At 44.8% G+C, this 26,050-nt stretch overlaps 1 pseudogene; it reads left to right on the top strand.

Moving 5' to 3' along the window:
- The first annotated feature begins 21,257 nt into the window (after positions 1–21,257).
- On the top strand, positions 21,258–24,038 carry LOC138262455 (uncharacterized; annotated as a pseudogene).
- Positions 24,039–26,050: the final 2,012 nt, after the last annotated feature.

The raw sequence follows: 26,050 nt of genomic DNA, 5'->3' as shown, positions 1-26,050 counted from the left end.
ATTTGTCTTCTTTTCACTAGGAGGACACTTTAGTAGAGGAGGTCTCAAACACAACCAGCCACCTCTAAAGCAAGGGACATTCTGGACTGGCATCCATCCCTCTTGGTGGCGACTCAGGTTTGGATGTTTCCTCTGGACGAATCCTTTAAATCGTTGCAGTGTCAGAGTAGGCCTCGAAACAGAGCCAGGTGCAATCAACCTAAAAAACATAATGGGATTCCAATATTTGAGAGTGACACGTGAATGGATGAGGAGCACCGGATCGGCTATTATCAGTAGATAGCTCCTTTGAAATGACCATCTGGCTTCGAAAGCTAACTAGACATATTAAACGAAAAGGGCATTCAGGAGTCATTAGGTATGCCCAGGTAAAGACAGGTGTATTTTGTTTTTTAGAGTGGATGGACCCTTTAAAGTTGCACTTTGATGAATGATGTTAAACTAGATCCCAATATCCAACCAGAGGTCAACCGACAAGCGATAATTCCGAAATCCTCATCGCCCTTAATTCCGTGTAGGATGAAGACAATTGGATTTATTTTTTATGCTATTTTCCCGATTTAACTTAACACCTCTGGAAGACCATCTAATGGATGACACTGCAACGGGGTTCAAAACGTAACCGGGCATATTCAAAGACAAGGACCTTCCCGAAGCCTTACTCTTGGCGATTCGGGATTGCTTGAAGTGAGGGTTGGCTGAAAAAAACTTTTTTATTTCCAGTGCAAGAACCCTTTACCGATTCAGGAGTTAAACCCTCCTAATCAGGCATTCTGAACCGTGGTCTTTAGGTGGTAATCCAAAATCAGGCGTAGTTGGGTATTCTCATTAGAGGTTACACTAAATCGTGCCACACGAGGCCTCAGAGGTGAATCAGGCATCACTTAGCAATGGAAAATTCTGGAACTCTGTTAGCGGCAGTGCAGGACTGACAACCTGGACAGCGTGTTTTTGCTTTTCACCGGCAACCTCCTTTAACAAGTTTTGCTTTTAGAGACCAACTCCAACTTTTTTGCCGCACTCTTCTCTCCTGCCCCCTGTGTGCTCACTGTGTCTGCTCACCTTCAAAGTTCATTCCTTCAGCCCATTGAGGTGCTCGGTTGTTCCCCTCAGGGGCAATCAGATTGAAAGCGATCAATATTTACTCAGTCTGAAAGGGCTGTTGAAAAGGCAGCTAACAACAAACTGCTCGGCCTCAAAGCCCCCGTCTAATCTCGGGTTCACGCAGAGTTCACGCCGAGTGATGCCTGTGACCCCGCGGCTCGCGCCCAGCACTGGGCTGAGAGCGGCCGTCCCAGGGCCCAGGCGCGCGCATTTCTCACACTCTGCAACATGCTTCTGTAAACACCCAGCCCGGGGATTTCTGCAGCAAGGGAAAATATGTGCTCACTGTACGCTTTGTATTTTTTGGCCTCCCCCGCCTTTCACTTTTAGTGGAACTCACAAAACATATTTTTCCGTTGAAATAATCGTCCTTTTGAAGGGAAGTCATAATAACCACTAGCATTTTGGAACTCATTTTTAAGTGAATTAACTGATTCAAAAATATCTTAAGCGAATGAATTGATAACTATTTTTATACGAAACACCACCAAATGTATCAAACACGGAAGTGTTAACAATGTAATCCCATCCAAACCAAATGGGTCAAATCACGTTTTACATTGATTTAGCGACTACCTTTGATAACATTATGCGTAGTAATGCACATCCCTCATTTAAGATGATGTGGAATTATATTGTTGTCGGGTCGCGATATTTTATAGCGCCAATACATGTATTTGTTAAAAAAACATTTAAAATCAGCAGAATCGATATATTATCGATTGCATCGGCCCTGCTCATCTCATAAATATTAATGACACGCGCATTACATTAATTAGTTACTAAACTCAACATTGAGGCTGGCAGTGTTTGTGAAAAGAAGCGGCTCTCTCGGACGACACTTTTATATATTACTTGCAAACTTAATTTTGAGTCGAAGTGTTTTTATTCATACCTTCATTTTTAGACGCAAATTCAAAATGACCATCAAAAGTATCTGATTTTGTTGCTAATTGATGCAGTAGTTGCCGGGTCAAAGTTCATACAAATTCCGGCATACATGAATACAGAATGCTCATTTATTAGCGCTTCTGTAATCGCGCATCACGTTGGCGGGTAACTCCGATAGCCGCCGCGCATATATCTGCTCCCAAAAGGATGCTTATCGATGTCCGCTTTGCTGTTCCTAGATGCCAAACTGGAACATTATTTTGTGAAATGGAAGAAGCTGAAAATCAGAGGAAATAAGAACCGTTCATATTTTTCACACTGCAGCAGAAAAAACGTGTATGTGGGTTTGTTAATCAGATGCGCACGATTGCTGTACGATTTATTTATTTTTCTTCTATCAAGTGTACATTAATTACTGTATCCGTTTCTGTTATATACGCACATACAATTAAAATGCGCTGGGGATAGCCGTACTATATTAAGCCACACCTTTAAGTTGAAAAGGGCGTGTTTATAACACTGCCTGTTATATCGATTATACTGTTTTACACATAAGTGCGGGGTACGAAGTTGTCTGTTTTGGAAAGTATAAATGCTGATTCTTGTAAACAATGGAGCAACACATAGGGTTATTCCTTTCGTTGCGGTTTTTGTCAGCATCCCACCAATGCCGAAGACAAATCTAATTCACTACAAAGCGAGTTTTAATCTTTAAAACTCATCGCTGCCGCCTGCCCACGTGCTTCGGGTTGCAAGTATACAGAATCGCCCAGGAAAATGCAAACTATTGGCCGGAGCGAGAGTGCGATTTTAAACACAGTGAAAAAGATTCGTAATATTTCCAATTTTTTTATTTACAGTACTTCCGGTTCCTCTTCGTGGATGCACCACATAACAGAGAGTGGAGGGAGTATGGTTTCAAAAAAATTACATTAACTGCCCGTTAACATGTCAGAAGTGAGTTTAAAAAGTCCTGCCTCCTAAATTTTAATCACACCATTTTAATATGACTAACCTCGGCACACCGATTTATTTTATTCATGTGGAACATTCTCAAACGCAATGCATTTTTTCTTCTGAACCTACTTTCTCCTACATTGGTTATCTCAATCCCACCCTTTCTCGGAGTTTTTGATTCGATGTGTGTTTGGCGCTCGGCCTGTGCCGCAGTTTAAAGGGTGTTCTGCATTTCAAAGCGGCGGTTTCCCTTCTAAGTGTGAGTGGTGTAAAGATTACACTCCAGCAAGAGGATAAACCGCCATCCTGCCCCCAGCTGCGGCCAAACCCCGGATTACACGATCTCAGCTCAGGGTCCCCTTTGAACTCCTGCGCCAAAGCGCTAAACCCTACACGGGGAAGAGTGCCGAGGTCAGCACGGGGTGAGGAGCGCCGGACCGGCCGTGCGCGCGCCGTGGGGCCTATTTACCCCACCGAGCGCTGGTGCTTAAGGGTGTGTAGGGGAGAGGAGGCTGGTTCCACATGTCCAGCAGCAACTGGTAAGTAAGTACGTGGTTGGAAAAGGGCCGTCCAGTAGGACCGGATCTGCGCGTTTCTCTGGCAAATTGACTCCCCACCCCTTAGAATTGGTGTAATGCACTCATGGGGGTTAGGGAGAGTGTTGGTGTAATAAACAATATTTACCTACATGTCAACATTTAAGTAGAGGTAAGTGGAAGATTAAAAACAAATAATCTCGAGAATGCATATCCCCATTGACACCTACTGAAGCAAAGGCTGTTTCAGGCTGGAGACAGACAAAACACTGCAATGTGTTGCTTGAAAAAAACAGGAATCTCCCGCCTGAACCGGGTCTAGTGGCATGCATGTATTTATTTTCTTTGAGGGCAGGCCACTACAGGTTGGTGAAAAACGGGGAGAAACCCAGCAATATAAAATCCACATTTACCTGGTGAAATTGGAAAGAAAACAACGGGCCATTCAGATATACATCAAAGCTCTTTACAATTGGCAGAGGAATTCAGCTGAGAGAGATGCCTTCAAGTATGAACACTATAGGCACTAAATTAACACTCTCTTTAATTGAACTAGAATGCATGGCTGTAGCCAGAGCCACCGGACTCATGATCTTGCCACCACAGCATTTTCTGCATATTTATGGATTTGCCATATAATCCATCAATTTTTACATAGGCTGTAGATTTTAACAACAATGTGTTTGTTTCAAGCTCAAACAGATCAAAAGTAACTAAAAAAAAAACAGCAAGGTGTAAAGGAGGATGAAAGCTGTAGATAGGTCAAAGGCAATGATATTTTTCCTGTGATATTCATATGATTGGTAGGCTTTCCTTCTATGCTCTTGGAATAATATCTCTGCATAAAATTATTGTGCAGTATAAATGATGTCATAAATTGTATTTGTATAGTGCTTACTACCCCTGATGAGGCATCAAAGCACTTTGTGGCAAGTAGGATGCTACCCAGGAGCCCAATTAGTGGTCAGTCAACTGGATATTGGGGTTAGTTTTGCATGCTCATTCAATGCATTCACTCCAGTTTCTATGTGGTAATTGTCGGCATAGATGTGATCATTAGAGGGGGGCTAGGTAAGGCACAATGCCTAGCTGGAATTAATAGACATTGCTATGGTTTTCAAAGAGCTTTAAGGCAGTTAGACATGTGATTTTAGAGTAACTTGCATACAGAAGAGGGAGACAGAAGGTAGAAAGAAGCAGAGGGCGATTAAAAAAAACGGAAGTGATGGAAGGGCAATTTTTCAGGCAGGATTTTAAGGGTTATACAGGGCTGGGACGTTCTGCATGGAAATTGTGGATGTACACCCGTTGAAAGAAACAGTTTCAAAGATGCTTCTCACAGTAAAAAAGGAAAAGCATGACAAATAAGAGCCTCTTTTTATATACTCACTACACCAAATTTAATACTATACTATAAAGTATTGTTAGAGTTTATGGAAAATATATGCACCATAAACAATATATAGTATAAATGCTATGTAAACACTCCACCAACTTAAAAATATAACAAGGCAATTAATAGACACATTGCAGTAACCATTAGTGTATTCAATGCCAGGTTTGTCACTCATTTACACTCATTCAAGGTCACTGCCTCCTTCATCCGGCTGAACCTGAAGGGCACCCCCACAGAACAGCCACCATGTCCAGCAGAATGGATGTGTCTGGGGTCACCTTCTCCTTCTAGGATCCACCTTACCTGGTAGTGGAAAGGGTCCTTTGATCTAATTGCTGGTTTACTAGGACCGAATCCAAGTCACCAAGATATCCTTAATGGGATATTTTGACTCTTACACACCCAGTGGCATGCTTCATCATCAGGTCTTCTCCACATTGGGCAGGAGCTGCAATGCCCCAGGGCCCCTCAGGGTTGCTCTTTACTGGAGACCCTTTCTCTGCCAGTGGTCAGGGAATTACCTTGCCACCAACATGTGCCCTTCCTGCTGTGGGGCAACCAGCGGAAGTAGTATTGAATTACAAGGAGTTAGTTATGCTTCCCAAGCATAATCAGATGGCAAAAAAAAAAAAGGGAGTGGAGAAAGGAAAATCTGCAACGAAGAAACAGGAGAGGGAAAAAGAAACACAGCACCCCAAAGCCAAGAGTGTGTAGGAGTGATAATGTCGGGGTAATAGGAAACAGTGTCAGTCATTCTCCTTGGGAAACAGAGAGAAAGGATTTCCCTTTGGAGTACACTTCCCGATGCCAAGCGAGAGTGGTGTTTTTGATGGATACGTCTAACAGCAGGCTGCTCCACATGTGAATATTCCCAAGCGTCAGACTGGGTCTGAAAACGTTTAGAGCACTACTCATATGTGCTGGAAAGTGGCATCCTGCAACTGTATCACAATGTTATTCCGCTCTGGAAGTAATGGCGAGAGCCACATATAAACACCACCAATGAATGCTGATGTTTCTTTCTTTCTATGCTTTCAGATGTGGATCCAGCGTTACTCCATGGTCTTTTCAAGACCCTTTCACAAACATTTTCAAGAGTGAAAGGGAAAATGTCACCCCATAAGACAAAGGAGTTCAAGCCTTGTAGGGACTGTTGCAGAATGATGACAGACCCTCACAAAGTATGTCTGTGGTACGCCGAATCAGAGCAAGATTCCAGGGCCTTTGACAGTTGCATCCAGATGCATCTGAAGGCCATATGAGGCCACAAAGTGGTATATTGCCAAGTATTTGAAGAATCCATGCTGTGATCTATTGAAGTGGTAAGTTCAAGAAAAAGCATAGGAAATTGAAGCAGGACTCAGCCATTTCCCCTAACTCTCAAACTCCCAAGAGGGTTCAAGGGTGTCTACATGCTACCCAGTCTCGCCCCCCATCATCTCTATTGGAGCTGATCCTGAGCCTAGACCTGATGCACCTCGAATTTCCTTTTCCTTCTGTGATGTCTCAGCAAGTGAAGGCTTTTAGGGAGGCAATGCTGCTCATTTTCATAACTTTACCAGTTCCTTCTGGTGTGCCATCAGGTCCAAAGGATCTTCAGAGGCTTCCAGGTGGACTTCCACCAGCAGGTCCACCACTCCTACCTTGTGTTCTGCATGTTCAAGGGGCAGACTACGGTTCTGACACCACCCACTGCACCAGTTCTGTTTGCATCATCAACTGTGCTGATGCTGCCGATGCCACACAAGGATTTTCAGCCCATTATGGTTTCTGATTCTGACCAGAATCCAACCCAAGCTTAGCTGAGGACATGTTGCACAGTCATTTTGGCACTGATTTGGACAATAAAAATGTTGATGAAGGGGATGATTTTGTCCATGATGGTGAAAACTGGTATGAAGAGCTACAAGATGTCAATAGTTTTGGTACGTATCCAGATACTGGCCTCTTTTCCCCTCCCGACCCTGCCACTGAAAAAGTGTCTATTTTGATTTTGTTATGCGGAGGACCGCAGAAGTACAAGACCTACCATTTCATGTCAGGGAAGCTCTCATACTTCTGGCATTCTTTACTGTGCCTCATCCCTTAAAGGAGGAAGAGAGACTCCATTGTTTGGACTCAAAGAGAACACTCAGTTTTCACACTGATTGCACCAAAGAATATCAAGTGGACAGTCAGTTCTTTGAGGGGTTTGTTGGTGCAAAGAAGGGCAAGGCAGTGCAGGGGCAAACCATCTTTTGATGCATTATGCTTCACATCAAAATCTGTTATGCATTGGCTAAGAAGCACCCTTCAGAAGGTCTGTGGGCTCATTCCACTAAAGCCAATGCTGCTACCACTGTGTTGGCAGGTGGAGTACCTGTTCTGGAGAATTGTCAGGGAGCTAAGTGGGAGTCGGAAGACACATTCACGAAGCATGACTGCCTCAATAGGCAAGTCTGTCGAGATGGGTATTTTGCCTGCTCAGTCCTGCAGGACTTTTTGGTATGAGCCAGTTTACAGACCCACCACTTGTGGAGGTACTGCTATTGTGTCTATCTTCAAGGTGAGCAGTCTGCTGTTAGAAGCATCAATCAGAACAACAAGTTACTTACCTTCAGTAACAATCTTTCTTATCGATACTCTATTTCACAGCAGATTCCTCACCGACCTTCCCACCTGCCAGCTCTGTGAACTGGACTCCTTTTCGTCTAAAGGGGTACCAGTCTAGAGATCTACACACTGGCCATGCCAACCTCGGCTCTGTGTCTGAGGGTGCAGGTAGACTGAGAAAGCAACTGATGCCAGCGACATATGTGGTTCCCCTCGTAACTTCCGGAGTGGAAAGACATTGGTTGTGAAACTGCATAACTACTCCTACCAGTGCACAGGAGTATTGCTCGAAAAGATTCCAGATCAAGTCTGATGCCTAGAGAATATTCACAAAGCAGGGAGTCTGAAGTTAGAGTATCTGCCAGAAAGAGCATTACTGAAGATAAGTACCTTATTCTTTTCCCTCTCCTGACTGCACGCCTGCTCACCAGCTCTACTTCACTTGTTGGCCCATCCATGGGCTTGGCGTGTCTGGTGAGCAGCACTTAAGGACACAGGTGAGCAGAGCAGGCCTTGTAAAATATAACTGTGCTTGCTGTGCCTGTATATTGGTCAAATTTTCAGGGGTGGACATAGTGGACTGCTGACATGAGTTTCAGTAAAGCAACATAAATCTCAACAGAACTGTTTTCTGAGTGACTTTATTAACATACCAAGACGAAAAGACCCTCATTATGGGTGACCACGTTAATTAGCCAGATCTTTACCTGGCTCGTTATGAGTTGGACCCTGAGGGTCCACTAGGAAATTAAGAATTATCAGGTGAATTTGGTAATTCTGTTTTGATTTCCCAGTAATTCGCAGTTTTGGGCCCAGCTTTCTCCGTGGGATTGGATTGCTTTTAGCAGCCAAAATCTCTGGATAAAAGTTATGAGATTTACAACGATCCTAGGGAGCTCATAATTTAGATTTTCCTACCCTTGGTGTCTGAGACACGGAGGCGAGTATTATGCAGTCTTTTCTTGCTTTAATTTTAGCAGCAGCAAAGAAGAAAACTGTATTTCCCTACAAAAAGAACTACAGAGTGACATCACAAAGGAACCATCCAATAGGACGTCGAATACCACTACTAGTATCTTGGCTGCGAACAACAAGTCCTCTTTATTGATGCGAAAAACTAAAGAGGAGAAGTAACCAACAAGATTACATAAAAAACAGAAATCAATGTCACAAAGTCCACAAGGCAATCTTGAAGATGGCGAGTGCAGAGAGGAATCCGGGAAGGATATCCACTGATGACAGAGTCCAGTGTCGGAGGAAGTTCGTCATGTAGATTATGAAGAGACAACGTTGGAAGAAGGAGTTGGAACTGAAATAAAGGAACAGGGAGGGTTAAACTAGTGGTGGGATAATACTCACCTCCGTGTCTTTAATAAAATCTAGCCTTTCAGACACCAAGGCTAGGAAAATCTCAATTTTATTACAAGACCGGAGGCTCATATTATGCATGTTTAAAGCATAGCAATAACAGAATCCGAAACATGAGAAATTGTTTTACAGTAAAAGGTTCTAAAGGTACTTTCATTAGACCAGTCTGCAGACTTGAGGATATCCTGTAAAGAGGATCCCGCCCAAAAAGCCTGAGAAGCCATAGCCCCTCTGGCAGAATGGGCTCCAAAATAATTTATATCAATCCCAGCTAGAGACATGATCCATTTGACCCAACGAGCTAGGGTAGGTGCAGAGACAGGTTTCTGGGGTGTCTGGAAGGAAATAAGTAATTGGGAGGCAGAGGATGACCTCAAATCTGCAGTACGAATCACATAAGCTTTAAGACAATTACCAACACACAATTTGGGTTGAGAGGGAAAAAATGGATAATTAACCAATGCTAAATTAGTTTTAGTACGTCTTCTGACTTGAAAAGAAACACCAAGAGGAGAGAAGAAAAAAGAGGTAACATCCAGGGCTTTAACATCCGAAACACGTTCAAGTGAAATTAGACACAAAAGCATAGTCAATTTTGCAGAAAGTTGCTTAAGAGAAAGGAATTCATTATCCGGCCAAACTGTAATACATTTTAAGACTAGATTGACATCCCACATAGTATTATATTTAGGAGATGGAGGGAAAACACATCTTACTCCCTTTAAAAGCTGACAGATGAGAGGATGTTCACCAATCGGTCTGCCATTGACTCTATGATGCTCAGCAGAAATGGCAGACCTGTAAGTGTTGATAGTGCGATAGGCCTTACCCTGGGAGGCCAAAGAAGCAAGGAAATTCACAACCAATACTACATCAGCTGAAAAGTGATCTGTATTCCTGTCCAAACACCAGCTGCACCAAATGGCCCATGCAGATTTGTAAGCCTTTGAGGTACCAGGGGCCCTGGCCTGTTGGATGAGTCTGAGAGCATCCTCAGAAATTCCTGGGGTTCTCCAGGACGACCCGAAATCTTCCAAGCAATGAGAAACAAGGAATTGTTGAGAACCAAGTGATGTTGTCGACCTTGGGGATCTAAGAGGAGGTTGGGGAAGTGAGGAAGCCACACAGGTCCGTCGGTTGTTAATTCCAATAAAGTTGGATACCAAGGCTGAGCCTGCCAAAATGGGGTTATTAGAACCAGAATGGATTGGTGTCTGCTCACTTGTGCAAGGACTCGAGGAATGAGAAGGAAGGGAGGAAAAGCATAAAGAAGAGACGATGGCCAAATCTGAAGGAAAGCATCTGTGGCAAGAGCCTGCGGGTCCGGCCTCCAACTGAAAAAGGAAGGAAGGTGAGAATTGAGGCGAGAAGCAAAAAGGTCTATGGACATTTCGCCAAAGAGGGAAGTAAGATGATTGAATATTGAAGGGTGCAACTGCCAGTCGCTGGAGCCGTGAAGATGTCTGGAATACCAATCCGCAACTGTATTCAGACTGCCCGGGAGGTAAGCCGCTGTGACCGAGATTTGTCGAGGGAAACAATATTCCCAAAGATGCTTTGCCAGGGTAGACAGAATCTTGGACCTGGTGCCCCCTAGATGGTTGATATATCTGACGGCGGTTAGGTTGTCCATTCTGAGAAGAATGGTGCAGCTTACTTTGTCCTTTGTAAAGGAGCGGATGGCAAAGGAACCTGCAAGCATCTCTAAACTGTTGATGTGCAAGAAGGACTCCTTCAGAGACCCTGCGCTACCAGTTGAGAACTGGCCACATCTTGCGTCCCAACCGGTCTGACTTGCATCGGACTCTAATACAAGATCTGGGGCGGCAGAGAAGATAGTTCTTCCGTTCCAGGCGTCTAGGTGAGTCAGCCACCATAGAAGCTCTTCCTTGGACTCGGAGTCCAGAACCAAAGGATCGGAATAGGCCAGACCCTTGTGAAGATGGCAAATCTTCAACCGTTGAAGGGCGCGATACTGTAGCAGACCCGGGAAAATGGCTTGGATAGAGGAGGCGAGGAGTCCCACTAAACGAGCCAGAGTCCTGAGGGAGATGTGAGGAAGGGACAGGGATTGACAAATTTCTTTTTAGATTAAGGAGACCTTGTGCTGGGGAAGTTGAAGAATTGAACGAGTAGTGTCTATGAGGAAACCAAGGAATTCAAATTTTTGAGTTGGAACCACGGCTGACTTCTGAAAATTGATGAGGAAACCCAATTTGAGAAGAAGATCTTGACAAAACTGTAGGTGAACGAGGAGAAGGCGTTTGTCTTGTGCCATCAAGAGAAAATCGTCCAGATAAAGAATCAGACGAACACCGTGAGAGCGGAGAAAGGCCTCAACAGGTTTGAGAATCTTGGTGAAACACCAAGGGGCCGAAGAGAGCCGGAAAGGAAGAACTTTGAATTGGTAGAAAGAGTTTTGGCATTGAAATTGAAGACATTTTCTGTGTGAGGGGTGAATTGGAACCGTGAGGGAAGCATCCTGAAAGTCCAGTCTGACCAACCAGTCGTCTTGAAGCAATATATCCCTGAGATGGAGGATAGTCTCCATCTTGAAGTGCTGGTAAACCACAAAATTGTTGAAATTTTTTAGGTTCTGAACTAGTCGAAACTTCAGATTTTTCTTTTGGACTAGGAAAATGGTACTGAGAAAACCTGAAGTGTCGAATAGAACTGGCTCTATGGCCTGTTTGGCGAGGAGAGACTGAATCTCGTTGTTGAGAAGTTGATTTTGTTCTTGAGAAAACACCAGGGGAAGAGGAAAAAGGGACTGAGTTTCAGGTTGATAAAACTCTAAAAGGTAACCTTGAATGGATCGAATTATCCAGGGATCTGACGTGAGAAACAGCCATGAGTCTAGAAAAAGAGCTAGTCTGCCTCCTACTGGAGGAAGGCCAGAATTGGAAACACTTAATGTAGATTTGTTCTCCTTTATTGACGTAGCCCCTGTGTCGATAGCCTCTTGACCGGCGAGGGTAGAATCGTGGCTTGTATCCTGAGCAGGTGTCAAGCTGGGTTTGCTGGTTGTAGGAGTCTCGATTTTCATATTGACCTCTGAGGGAACGGCCGGCAAAGCGACTCCTGCCTTTTCCGGCCCTGGCAAAAACCAGAGATGAAAATATCTTTTTAATAGAAAGTTGAGCTTTGTCCAGGGAGGCGAAGGTGGAGACATACTTGCCCAGCTCTTTGATAAAGGAGTCTCCAAATAATAGGCCTTTAGCTGAAGGACCCTCATCTTTAGAGACCAAGGAAGTCAGTTTAGGGTCAATCTTGAGCAGGAGACTTTTGCTTCTTTCAATGGACAATTGGGAGTTGGCATTTCCCAGCATACAGATAGCGCGTTGCGCCCTGTTAGAGAGAACCACAGGGTCAATTGGAGGGTTTTCCATTTTGGCTTCCTCCGCCATATCAAAAATCCTGGTGAGAGGACCCACCAAATCCAGAAGTTTATCCTGGCAGCCTGACCAGGCTCTATCGACACCTTTTTTAGGGTCTTTACCAAATTTAGTGAAAAACATGAGCATGTTAGGGTCAATCGTCGGGGTAGCAGTGATATTATCAGGTAAAGAGGGACGGGGACATTCGGATTTACGTTTGTTGCGGGTAACTTTGTTGAAAGAATGGCATAAGAAAAAGGAAACATAGTCTGCCACATGGTCAGCAGGATACCATTCTTTTGAGTTTGGATGAACCACTAGGGAAAGATCGAACAAGGGCTCACCAGAATGGTCCACCAAAATTTGAGACACCGGGTGAGTGTCACCACCGTCACTAGGAGAAATTCTGCACCTTTTCTCCGGAGGCCCATAACAAAAAGGATCCGAAGATCCGTCCATATCATCTGTATGACTGGGAGAGTCATCATCATCATCAGTGTCTCTTACATGGGTAATATGGAGCGGAGAAAAGGGGTTCCTGATTTGGATACCTCTCGGGTGGAAGGACCAGCAGAAACGCCTTTTGAGGGCCCCGGAAGGGTAGCCGCACGTTTCTTGCCTTTCGTAGAAGGCGTATCAGAAGCAGAGATAATCTTGGAAAGAGAGGCTTCCAAATTCTTTGATATGTCAAGCATAGAAACAGAAACTGCCTGTTGGACAGAATCTTTAATAAAGGACTTCAAAGATTCTTGAAAAAACTGGGAGTCTTCTTCTTATGAAGAGATCAATTTAATATATATGTTATAAAAAACGAGGTTAAACTGAAAAAGTACAAAAAATCATGGAATAATTAGTAACTGGTAGAAATTTGGGATAAACGGTGAAGCTGTGAGGGAAAAAATGTGGCTATAGGAATGGTGGTTGAAGAAAAAATCAAGGCAGAGTTAACAAAGCACTGCCGGAGGTGGAATCTAACGAGGAGCCCCTCCCAAGGGAGTTATATAAGGGCAAAAGGGCTTCGTGTTAAGCGCGCCCTTAAAAGCTAGCAGAACACGTGAGGAAAAAATGCAGCCATAAATAGAAAGGGCTTCGCTAGAGAAAGCGCGCCCTAAATAAACAAATAAACGCGTCTGGAGAAAGACGCGAGCTTGAGGAATTTGAGGAATGCAGCCGGCTTTCAAATGGGAGGCTAATGATAAGCCGGCTGCGCGAGTGCACGAGCGCATCTATAATGCTGAAAAACGACCGTTATTAGATGCGCTGGAAAAATAAGAATAAAAGCCGAGATAAACGGTGCGCGCAGGCAAACAAAGTGGATAAGTTATAAGCATACAAGCACACATGCAAAATAAAGTACATAATTAATATGAAATACACATGTAAAAAACTTATCAAGGACAAAAGAATGATGGTACTTATCTTGAGTGCGAGCAGGAAGAAAAGAGGACTTGTTGTTCGCAGTCAAGATACTAATAGTGGTATTCGACGTCCTAGTGGATGGTTCCTTTGTGATGTCACTCTGTAGTTCTTTTTGTTGGGAAATGTAGTTTTCTTCTTGGCTGCTGTTAAAATGAAAGCAAGAAAAGACTGCATAATATGAGCCTCCGTTCTTGTAATAAAATTCTGATGTGGCCAATAACTGCTGTACTGCCTCATCAGATTTAAAAGGCTATCCGTAACAAAGGCCTAAGTGTTGGCTAGCACATTACCTGGCCTGTTCCCGAAATCCAGAATTAAAAGTTTGCTTGAGAATATTTTCCAACTGCCCATAATTGTTGGTCAAAACATTGTCCCTCGGTCTTAGGTTACCATTGTTGACTGGTCCTACTTCCAGCATCTAGATAGTATTGCTAAGCACATGCCATCTTGCACTCACTACCTCACCTGCTCATCAAGCTCATCATTCATGCACTCCACTCTTGTCATTACACGTCTCCCAGGACAGTGAGGTCTTTGTAGGTGGTCCTCCAACTCCTGGTTATTCCTGGTTGTGATCTAATACTTGGTACAAGAAATCTGGTTACTCGTTGTGTAGGATAGGAGTCCTGTACTAATAATAGGTCCCCAGTTGTCTTCTTACTGGAAACGAGGTACTCCATTGTAGCACTCTTTCAGGGTAGTGAAGAAGAGCAGTCCAAAGCCCTAGGAGGTGGTGTAGGCAGCTATCCTTCATTTGCTGGCATGCAACAACATTCAATAAATCATTTTCCCACCTGTTTTTTTTCTTTGAGAAAGGAAACATAATTTTATTACATACACTACAAAACACTATTCATTAATTTACAAATGTATACATCCGGCAGATGGTAATACCTTTGATGGCATTCTTGAATCACATTTTCCCCCCAATGGGGCAGACCTCAAAATCACAATACCACCACCCCCACACCTATACCAGAATGAACATCACAATACATGGGGGTGTGATTTTAAATAAAACAGGCCTGTTGACTTTGTCAAGGGGTCACCACATCAATGTACAAAGCAAGCCTATTGGTTTTGTCAGGGGGGTCACCAAATAAAAATGTAAGGGAAGCCTATTTGCTTTGTCAAGGTTTCACCAATTCAATTTAAGACAAGCCTATTTGCTCCATCAAAAGGTCACCATATTATAAGAACAATAACCACATGTTAAAAGTCACCAGCATATTAATGGATTCAATAACCATGTTTAAATGCATTCATTCTTGATAATATAAGAATTGTATTATTACCAAAAATCATTGTCAGCATTATACCTTAGAGCATTGAAAATCTAGATGTGTCAGAGTCTTTCTTTTACTACTTCACTTCATAATGCATCCGTAGACCCAACCACTAGGGGTTCCATAACCCTTCAGCTGTAGAGCAAAAGCTCAGTCTCTGGGAATGTTGAGAATAAAGTAAAAAGTCACTCCAGATCCTGCATTCTAGGACCTGTGAACCATAAGATAAGTTTCATTTTCTTAGAACACTCCTGGATTGGGGAGGGGGCTGCTGCACTCTCTGCCACCTTTACAACAATTTTCAATATGTTGGTAGTGCCCCACCCCCTCCTTGGGACACCTCAAGCAAAAAGAAAGGGGCAAGTAACCCCTACCGCAGGCATAATGGGATGATCCCTCTTTGGAGCCGTGCATATTTTATTCGCGGATTTGTCCGCTGTTGTTTTATACACGAGGCCTCAACCCATGCATTCCTTTTTGTTTTTCTTTTTTAAAATAGGTGCCCAAGGCCCCCATAGTGGCTTAAACCACTGTGAGCAGAGTAGGGAGTGCACTCCCAGCCATCCTGCCGGCTCTCCACACATGTGCACCTCAGGTGTGGTGCACGGAAACCAGCCTCCATGTTGCTGCCCGGTCCCTTAATGCAAGCAGGAGCAGGCTTGTGTGGCTGGGTCTCTTTGGGTGTTTGTTCTTGGTCCTCCGGATGGGGTCCTGGGACCTGCTGTTGCCACATTGGCTCCCTGGAGATGAGGCCCTTAAGGGGCATACTGGATATGGGGAAGGGGACCCCACACATGCCTGCTCCCCAGAAATAATCCAAATAAAGATGTGCTGCTTACCGAGCACTGCCTACCCTGGGGGTTTGCAGCAGAGACACAGTGAAGCACCAAACGCTTGGCTTTCTGGAGCTGGCATGTTACCATTGACAGATCTTTGGAGAGACTGGACTGATTTTCTACATCCCGCCCTCATTTTCCTCCTTGTGCCAAGCTCTAGCCATCTAGAGCATTTGCAGCAGGCTTCCTAGCCTCCAATGGGCACACTTTGTGGGGAGCTGAGGTGCACACGTGTTGAGAGACGATGGTGCTACCTGGCTGTGCATGACAGTAGTTGTTCATATGCACCCCACACACATACGTCTGCACACAGGTTCACATGTCACCAGGCCCGTGCACCTCACCCTAGCTGCATTGCAGTGGTCCTATCTTAAAAGGTGGAAACTGGCAGTAAACACATAGTCAAAGTACCATGAAATTACTATGAGAAAGACTCGGGTTGTGAGATTCACCCACAGTAAAGGTTTAAAAACCAGATGATTTTAAGCTAACTATACTGATGGACTAAATGAGTGGAACCCATTTGCAAAACTTTATCTGTTTTTTTTCAAAGACTGTTTGACTCCTCTGTGACTTTATTTAAGATATTAACATGTGTATCACTCTGAAACACGTCTCTTTTTTTGCTTTCGTCTAAAATGCATATTCCTGTTTGCATCAATGAACATCACAGACCAACTCAAATACAGGCTTTGGTTTTTGGCAAATGTATTTACCACAAGTACTGGTCTCTTGCCTCTCAGTATCAACCTAGGTCTATGGAGTGCCAAATCTGTATCATCCAAACATGTCAGTGTTTTAGATAGTTTTCTGTCCATGGAACTCCAGTTTTTTGTATTACTGAAACATGGCTGGCTTCCAGCATGATTACACTATATCTTCTGCTCTATCTACATCTGAGACATTTTTGTCATATTCTCCTCAGAGTGGGTTGGAGAATTTTCTTTTCACATCCTCCTCTGGGTTGCTTGGTGGCTGGCGGGGCTGATCTCCTTTGTCACCCTTAGTGTATTGCTGCTGCAGCTTTAATATCTTTTTGGTCAATCTCATCTTTTAAATTTGACGTTTTTTTGCTTTGCTCGGCCTATACCTTTGGCTTTTCTAATTATCTATTATGCTAATGGTCTATGTACCTAGTTTATCAAAGATAAGGTTACTCTTTTATGTGTTTTGGTTGCCTCATAAGTATTTGCTTTGTGCTGCTTCGATTTACAGGTTTCTAACTAAGCAATTATGCTGCATCTGCACATCTTCATGGAATCTTTTGGTCTTTATCTGCTGCGGTCTGTGCCCACCTATATTCCTTGGGGAGCACCGGATCTCAATTTAGTCCCCCCTTGCTTTCCTTCTACTTGCTCATCTTTTTTATTTCTATTTCTTCCTTCTGATCTCATGCTACTTACCTCTTTTAGGAGCACCGACTCTCTGCTGCCAGCCACAGCACTTTAAACATATATGGCTTAAAAACAGAACCCCTTTCTTCCTATCTTTCTCCTCACTTCTCACTACAACTTTGATTTGCAACTCAAAACTGCCAAGGAACATTTCTTCCAGTCTCTTATTACTCAATCTATTCAATGATCCTTGACAGCATTTACTCCATTTATTTGTCTTCTTTCCCCTTCACCTCTTGACCACTTTTTTGTGTTCGTCTCACAATGCAGGTTGGTTGGAATTGTACTCTACTTTTAGAATCTCTAACATCTGTACTTCTTGTTTTTCAGTTCACTAGTTATCACTTCTATTTTTTCTGATTTCTTTTCTCCTCTGCATGCATATTCTACTTCCTCTTTGTGCTCCAATTGGTGAGAGTTCCAGGCTGTAGGAAAATGCCACTGTTGGCATGATCACCCCCACTTTTTGCCTAGTGTTGATGCCAGCTTTGATTGGAAGTGTGCTGGGACCCTGCTAACCAGCCCCCTGCACCAGTGTTCTTTCCCTAAAACTGTACCTTTGTTTCCACAATTGGCACAGCCCTGGCACACAGTTAAGTCCCTTGTAAAAGGTACCCCTGGTACCAAGGGTCCTGTGGCCAGGGGCGGTCCCTAAGGGCTGCAGAATGTATTGTGCCACCCTTAGGGACCCCCAACTCAGTACATACACATTGCCTTGCAGCTTGTGTGTGCTAGTAGAGAGAAAAGACAAAGTCGATATGGCACTCCCCTCAGAGTGCCATGCCCACCAACCACTGCCTGTGGCATAGGTAAGTCACCCCTCTAGCAGGCCTTACAGCCCTAAGGCAAGGTGCACTATACCACAGGTGAGGGCATAGCTGCATGAGCACTATGCTCCTACAGTGTCTGAGTCAATTCTTAGACATTGTAAGTGCAGGGTAGCCATACGGAGGATATGGTCTGGGAGTTTGTCATTCCGAACTCCATAGCACCATAATGGCTACACTGAATACAGGGAAATTTGGTATCAAACTTCTCAGCACAATAAACCCACACTGATGCCAGTGTGGGAGTTATTGAAAAATGCACACATAGATGCTCCCTGTATGTTTAGCCCAACTGCTAGTGTAAGGCTGACCGGTCTATGCCAGCCTGCTACTTCCAGATGAGTTGCTGATCACATGGGATGAGTGCCTTTGTGCACTCTGTGGTCAGAAACAAAGCCTGTCCTGGGTGGAGGTGCTTCACACCTCTCCCTGCAGGAACTGTAACACCTGGCTGTGAGCCTCAAACGCTCAAGCCTGGTGTTACAGTGCCCCAGGGCACTCATCCCAGTGGAGATGCCAACCCCCCCGGATGAGCCCCCACTTTTGGCAGCAAGTCCAGAGGGATAATGAGAAAAACAAGGAGGAGTCACCCCCTCAGCTAGGACCAACCCTAGGGTGTTGAGAGCTGAAGTGACCCCACTCCTTGAGAAATCCTCCATCTTGCTTTGGAGGATTAGGACCAATAGGGATATGGATGTGCTCAAGGAGGGTGTAGCCACCCTCAGGGACAGTAGCCGTTGGCTACTGCTACCTGACCTTAAACACACCCCTAAATTTAGTATTTAAGGGAGACCCTGAACCCAGCTCCTCAGATTCCTGATGACCTGATGACCTCAAGAAAGAAGAAGGACTGCTGAGCTGAAAACTCCAAAGAGAAGAGAAGGAGACACCAACTGACTCGGCCCCAGCCCTACCAGGCCGTCTCCTGCTTCAAAAAGTTGCAAAATAAGAAGCAACGTGTTCTGCAGGACCATCTACCCCTGAAAGCCTCCCGGGGACTGCCTGCATCACCGACGACCAAGAAGCTCCCATGAACCTGTCAAACAAGAAGACAAAGAAACCATCTTTAAAGGGACTCTCCCCTCCATCCAGAAGGATGAGTCCAACTACTCTGCACCTGATACCCCTGGCCCGTGTCCAGAGAAACCAACTAGCCAGATAGGATCCCCAGGCGATTCTGACTACGTGTCCATCCTGGGCTGACCTCTCTACCCCCCCACAACGACACCTGCAGAGGGAATCCTGAAGACGCCCCTAACCGCGACTGCCCAGGAAGAAGATATCCGTCGCCTGGAGAAGCACTGCACCCGCAGCCCCCAGGCCCGAGAAAAACCGACCACTGGTGCAGCAATGACCAGCAGACAGCCCTCACCCTTGCCCAGTCGGTGGCTTGCCCGAGAAGCACCTCTGTGCCCTGCCTGCAGCACCTAAGTGACCCCGGGTCCCTCCATAGAGTTCTATTGAGAACCCGACACACTGTTTGCAGAGTGCACCCGGCCGCCCCTGTGCCGCTGAGGCTGTGGTTTTCATGCCTACTTGGGGCCCCTCCAGTACTCCTTCAAACCCCCGTGGTCTACCCTCCAACAACACAGGTACTTACCTGCAAGGAGACCGGAACCGGAGTACCCCCTGCCCCTATAGGGGCCCACGTTATTTTGGCTCCTGTTTGACCTCTGCACCTAACCGGCCCTGTGTTGCTGGTGCTGGGTGTTTGGGGTTATCTTGAACTCCCAACAGTGGGCTACCTATTCCCTGGAGATTGAACCCGTAAGTTTGTTACTTACCTCAAAAACTGTACTTTACTTACCTTCCCCAGGAACTGTTGAAAATTGCAGTGTCCACTTTTAAAATAGCTTTTTGCCATTTTAAAGAAAACTGTGTAGATTGTTGATTCCATTCAAATTTCTAAGTATTACTGTGCAAAGTACCATTAATTTAATGTACTTACCTGCTAAATGAATCTTGTGGTTCTAGAAATAAATTAACAAAAGAATATTTTTCTAAATGAAAACCTATTAGTCTGGAGTTGTCACTGAGTGTGTGTTTTCACTTATTGCTTGTGTGTGTACAATAAATGCTTAACACTACCCTCTGATAAGCCTAACTGCTTGACCACACTACCACAAATAGAGCATTAGTATAATCTGTTATTGCCTCTGTCAAGCCTCTTGGGGAACCCCTGGACTCTGTGCACACTATGGGGGTGATTCTGACCCCGGCGGTACTAGACCGCCGGGGCCAGGGTCGGCGGGAGCACCGCCAACAGGCTGGCGGTGCCCCGCAGGGCATTCTGACCGCGGCGGTTCAGCCGCGGTCAGAAGAGGAAAACCGGCGGTCTCCCGCCGGTTTTCCGCTGCCCTTCTGAATCCTCCATGGCGGCGCAGCGAGCATACCGCCATCCTGTTCCTGGCGGTTCGCCTGCCAGGAACAGGATGGCGGTATGGGGTGTCGTGGGGCCCCTGGGGGCCCCTGCAGTGCCCATGCCAATGGCATGGGCACTGCAGGGGCCCCCGTAAGCGGGCCCCACTTTGAATTTCACTGTCTGCACTGCAGACAGTGAAATTCGCGACGGGTGCAACTGCACCCGTCGCTCCTTCCCACTCCGCCGGCTCAATTCTGAGCCGGCGTCCTCGTGGGAAGGGTTTTTGCACTGGGCTGGCTGGCGGCCTTTAGGCGGTCGCCCGCCAGCCCAGTGCAAAAGCCAAAATACCCTCAGCGGTCTTGCGACCGCGGAGCGGTATTTTGGAAGGGGGAAGTCTGGCGGGTGGCCTCCGCCGCCCGCCAGACTTAGAATGACCCCCTATGTCTCATTTTGATATATTATGTACAGAGTCAGCTTCCTACACAGGCCACCTCAGATTTGGACATTCATTCCTATCTATCTGAGGTAAAATGTACTACATTCCCCCTCAATTAATTACTCTGGTGAAAACTGGTGAAAACTGTGTCCCTTTGCTAATGGCCTTATCTGTCTCTCTTTCAATCTTTCTCTCTCTTCTGAGTTCTTTCCCTCTTACTCCAAAGCTGCTATGATCTTTCCATTACTTAAAAACCTATTCTTGATACTAATGATCTTTTTAACCCTTTACATATTTCACTGCTTTTGTTCCTTTCTAACTTCGCCATGGCCAGTCTCAAGCCCAGGTGCAAAAGGAAGAGTGTTATGCATGCGGGTATATACCCCACTATTGTAAAAAAATCCTAGCTGCAGACATGTCAACCAAAAAGTATCGCCACCTTAAAGAGAGAGGAATCCTCTTCACAAAGAGCTATGATGCTTTGCGGTGAAAGACAAAGATCTCTGGAAGCCACAAAGCCAATTCACCTGCTTTCGACCAACACCATTTCTATCCGGACATGGAACGTGAGGACCATGTATGAGACAGGAAAGATAGCCCAAGTGGCAGCGGAGATGAACAAATACAACCTTGCCCTTCTTGGCATCACCAATACCAGATGAACACAGTCTGGGCAGAAAACTCTGGCTCCGGGAGGAATGTTGCTGTATTCTGGACATGAGGAAGAGAACGCCCTACATACTCAGTAAATAGCACCTATGCTTATGACAGCAGCAACGGAACTCCGATTGAATGGGAAGCTCAGCGACCTTCGGCACAAAGAAAAAGAGGATCAACATGAATTGTATCCTGTGCTTTGAACCTACAAACAACAGCAAGGATGAGAAAAAAGAGCAGTTTTTTACAACAGACTCCAGTTCGTCCTGGGGACATACCTTGAGAGAGACATCACCATACTGATGAGGGACCTCAATGCCATGAATGGAAGCGACAACACTGGGTACAAAGAAGTAATGGGCAATCATGGCCTTGGCGATGTGAACAAGAATGGTGAAAGGCTCACAGATCTCTGTTCCCTTAACAGTTTGGTGATAGGCGGTAGCGTATTTCCCCACAAAAGAATACACAAGGCAACATGGGTGCTACCAGACCATTCAACAGAGAATCAGATCAACCATATCTGCATTGCCAATAAGTTCTGGAAGTCCCGTTAGAATATGAGAGCGATGAGAGGAGGGGACGTGGTGTCAGACCATCACCTGGTCGTAGCCAGGCTAAAGCGAAAGCTGAAGAACCCATGGGTGGTACCAACAAACCGATATAACACCACCCTCCTCAAAGAAGTGCAGAAACAAACCGAACAGTCAGTCACCCTCAGTAACAAGTTTCAAGTCACGCAAGAACTAGAGTACGATAAAGACCCAGTAGAAATTTAGTGGGCGAGGATCAAAGAAACAGTGACATCAACCTGCCAGGAGGTACTATGTCCCAAGAAACACCAGCATACAAAATGGATTGTAACCAAAACACTTGCAAAATCCAAGAGAGAAAGGAAAAGAGAGCTGCAGTAAGCACCAATGGAACAAGAACAGAAAAAGCAAAGGTGAAGGTGAGTACACCAAAACCAACAACGAAGCAAAGAGAAGCTTAAGAGCAGACAAGCGAAGATTCATGAATGGTCTTGCCATAAAAGCCCAGAAAGCAGCAAGACATGGAAACTTGAAAGAACTCTACTGCATAGCAAAGAAACTCTCTGGCAGATACAGCAAGTCAGAAGGACCTGTTGAAGACAGAGCTGGGAAGACATTCATAAGTAACAAAGGTCAAAGATGGATGGGGCACTTTGGAGAACTGCTGAAACAGCCCATGCCACAATCTCCAACAGACATACAGCCGGGTGACAAGGACCTGCTAGTCGACTGCAGCAGACCAACCAAGGAAGAAATATGGCAAGCCACCAAACATCTAAGAAATGGGAAGGCAGCAGGACCTGACAATGTTTCTGCAGAGACACTGGAGGTAGACCTTGAAAATCAGTAAATATGCTCTAACCCATGTTTGGAAGGGTCTGGGGAGATGAAAAGGTGCCATCAGACTGGAAGGAGGGATATTTCATCAAGATCCCAAAGAAAAGTGAGCCGAATAACTGGCCGAACTACAAACTGCTAACTCTTCTATCAACCCCAGGCTAAGTGTTCAATAGAGTCACCCTGAGTGGAATGAAGAAACAAGTCAAAGCCCAGTTCCACGACCAGCAAGCTGGCCTCCGCAAAGATAGATCCTGCACAAGCCAGATTGCAACACTGCACATCATCACTGAGCAGTCGGTGGAATGGTACATCCCCCTCTATGTCAGCTTCATCAACTAAGACAAGGCATCCAATAGCTTGGACACACAGAGACCCTTTGAAACATATCCACCACTATGGTATGCCAAATAAACTTGTAAAAATCATCATGAATGACCTGCAAAATAGTCCATGGGGGACAACTCACAGAAGCCTTCCTGGTGAGACCAGAGTCCTCCAGGGTTGTTTGCACTTGCACTTCCTCTTCCTTCTGGCCATAGACTAGATCATGAAGACATCCATAGCAAGGAATGGGATCCGGTGGATACCTTGGACATAGCTCGATGTCCTGGACTACAAGAGAAGACCAATAATGTGGCAGCCACATCAGCACAACTTGGCCTTGACATCCACAGGGAAAAAACCAAGATCATGAAGGCTAACACGGCCATTACAACTGTAATTACTCTTGCAGGCGATGCACTGGAAGGGGTTGAGGCCTCCACCTACCTGTGCACTGTCATAGACAAGCAGGGTGACGCAGACGCCAAAGTCAAGTCAAGAGAGGGCAAAGCAAGGGCTGCCTTCATTAAGCTAAACAAGATCTGGTGCTCCAAGGACCTAAAACTGCAAACCAAGTGCAAGCTTTTTAACACCAATGTAAAATTGTTAGTTCTGTATGGAGCAGAAACATGGAGGACCCAGTTACCACCACCAACAAAGTCCAGACCTTCATCAACACCTGTCTGAGGAATATCTTCTAAATCAGCTGGCCAAACACCATCAGCAACAGCGACCTATGGCAGCAGACTTTTCCACTCCCTGCTCATGAAGAAATCATGAGAAGACTCTGGGGCTGGATAGGTCACACCCTCCGCGAGCCCACATCAAACACCACCAGGCAAGCCCTGACCTAGAACCCTCAAGGGAAAAGGAAAAAGAGGAATGCCAAGAAACACCTGGCACTGAGACCTCAATGCTGACTGCAAGGTGATGGGTCACACCTGGAGTAAGATTGAAAGAAAAGCCCAGGTCAGAGATGCCTGGTTAGTCCCGGTTGATGGCTTATAACCCAGAAGGGGTAGTAGACATAACTAAGTATGCTCCTATCGAACAACCTAGAATTGATTGCTATTCCTAACTTTTTTCTGCAGACCAATATTGTTCCTTATTCTATTCAATTTGGCTTTCCTCCTGGCTATGTGACTGAGCTTGCACTCCTTTCTGTCTAACACTATACTTTATGCTTTCCACAATAAACATTCTTATCCTTCTTGACCCTTCTACTGTTTTTGACACTATGGATCACTCTAGTCTTATACACTTACACTTTCTTTCTGAACAGTGGATTTCTTTCACGGTTGTTCAATGGTTTAGATTTTAACTATCTGACCATTCCTTCTTGTTTTTACTAGAAAAGGGAGATATTCTCCTATCCTATGATCAGTGCATGACCCACGGCTTGGCTTCCTTTTGTTCTCCATCTATATATTCCTAGCTTCTATTATCTCTTCTCTTGGCTTTAACTCACACGTCAATGCTGATGATTCTTTGATCTATTTCTCATTGTCTTCCATTACTGGTTCTCTTCATAAGCAGATCGCTGCCTGTTTTCTACGGTTGCTCTTCCTAAAATGAAACTCCAGTAAAACTGCAAATCTCTTTTTTTCCCACTTCCTCAGTTATAAATACCCTGCCCTCTATTCACTTCTGGTCAAATCCTTTCCCGTTTTCACCTTTTGCTGGAGAGCTTGGAACCATCTTTGACTTGTCATTGAGTTTTTCGGAACAAGTCTAAGTGTAATAAAAAAGTGTTGCTTTTATCTAGCTAATATTTATAAAATATATATTTTTTCATTTTTCTTTATTGAAACAGACCCTTTAATGGCTGCTTTTTCATGCATCAACTATTGCTCTTCAGTTTACATTAGTCTTCCTAAGAATCTCCTTACTCTGCTTTTGTCTGTTCAAGATCCATGTATTCATCTTCTTTTTTCTTTCGAATATCGTTCTCATACTTCTCACTATCAGGCTAGGCCTTGATAGCTTAGGATTGCTAGTGAGCCGTTATTGCTGTGTTGTCAAGGGAGTGTAACAGAGTAAACTGAAGACAATACAGCAATAACTGTCTTCAGTTTACTCTCCTTTGACAACACCTGTGTAACTATCACTCTATCTCTATTCACCCAGCTCTCACCTCATCTGTTTCTAGGAAACTTTTAAAGGAACACCCGGAGCAATATCATAATGGCTCTGCGCAGAGCTGAGTGCCCGTATTGTAGTGCTTCAAGCTTCTAAAGTTCAATCATATAATTCAGAATTTCTAGGAAGTGGATAAAATAGGGGTGCTGGGAGAACCAGTGCCAGGGAGTATATTCATGTCATCATAGGCAGGGAGGAGGAGGAGGAGAAAATTATTGGTGATTGGTCTGTCCCAGGGTTAATTATCTCCTGTTCAGTTGAAAATTTGTTCTGCAGTAAAGCACACACAGGGTGATGGAAACCTATGAAATGGGAGAAGCCTTTGAGCAGCATTGTCAGTGCCCCCAAATTTAACTTGTTACTCTGTACGGAAGAAAGACAAATATCCTGAAACACATGTCAAGAGATACACAGCACTAGTTGCACCAAAAATGGGCAATACTGAAGACTTTCAACTAAAGTGAGTGTTATCATGCACTTCATTTCCAAAATGCATTTGGGTGCACTGTGTGCTGGTATGCCAGGCATTGTGTTCCTTCCTCCTTTTGTAATTGGCTCCTCGTTGAGTTGTTGAGCTGACAAGATCTAGGATACACCTGCACTCAAGGAGGGGTAGAGAAAACTGAGAAGACTGTGAACAGCATTGCCAGCTCTCTTAATTTAACTTGCTACTCTCTAATGAAGAATGACAAATGTCCTGAAATGTGTCTGGAGATGCACAGCACTGGCTGCACTTTGGGAGTCGTCCAGAAACCTAAAAAAAGACTGTGACCAGCATT

The sequence above is a fragment of the Pleurodeles waltl genome, chromosome 10, assembly GCF_031143425.1.
Source record: "Pleurodeles waltl isolate 20211129_DDA chromosome 10, aPleWal1.hap1.20221129, whole genome shotgun sequence".
NCBI lineage: Eukaryota > Metazoa > Chordata > Amphibia > Caudata > Salamandridae > Pleurodeles > Pleurodeles waltl.
The sequence above is the reverse complement of the archived record's forward strand: the minus strand, read 5'-3'. Positions and strand labels throughout refer to the sequence as shown.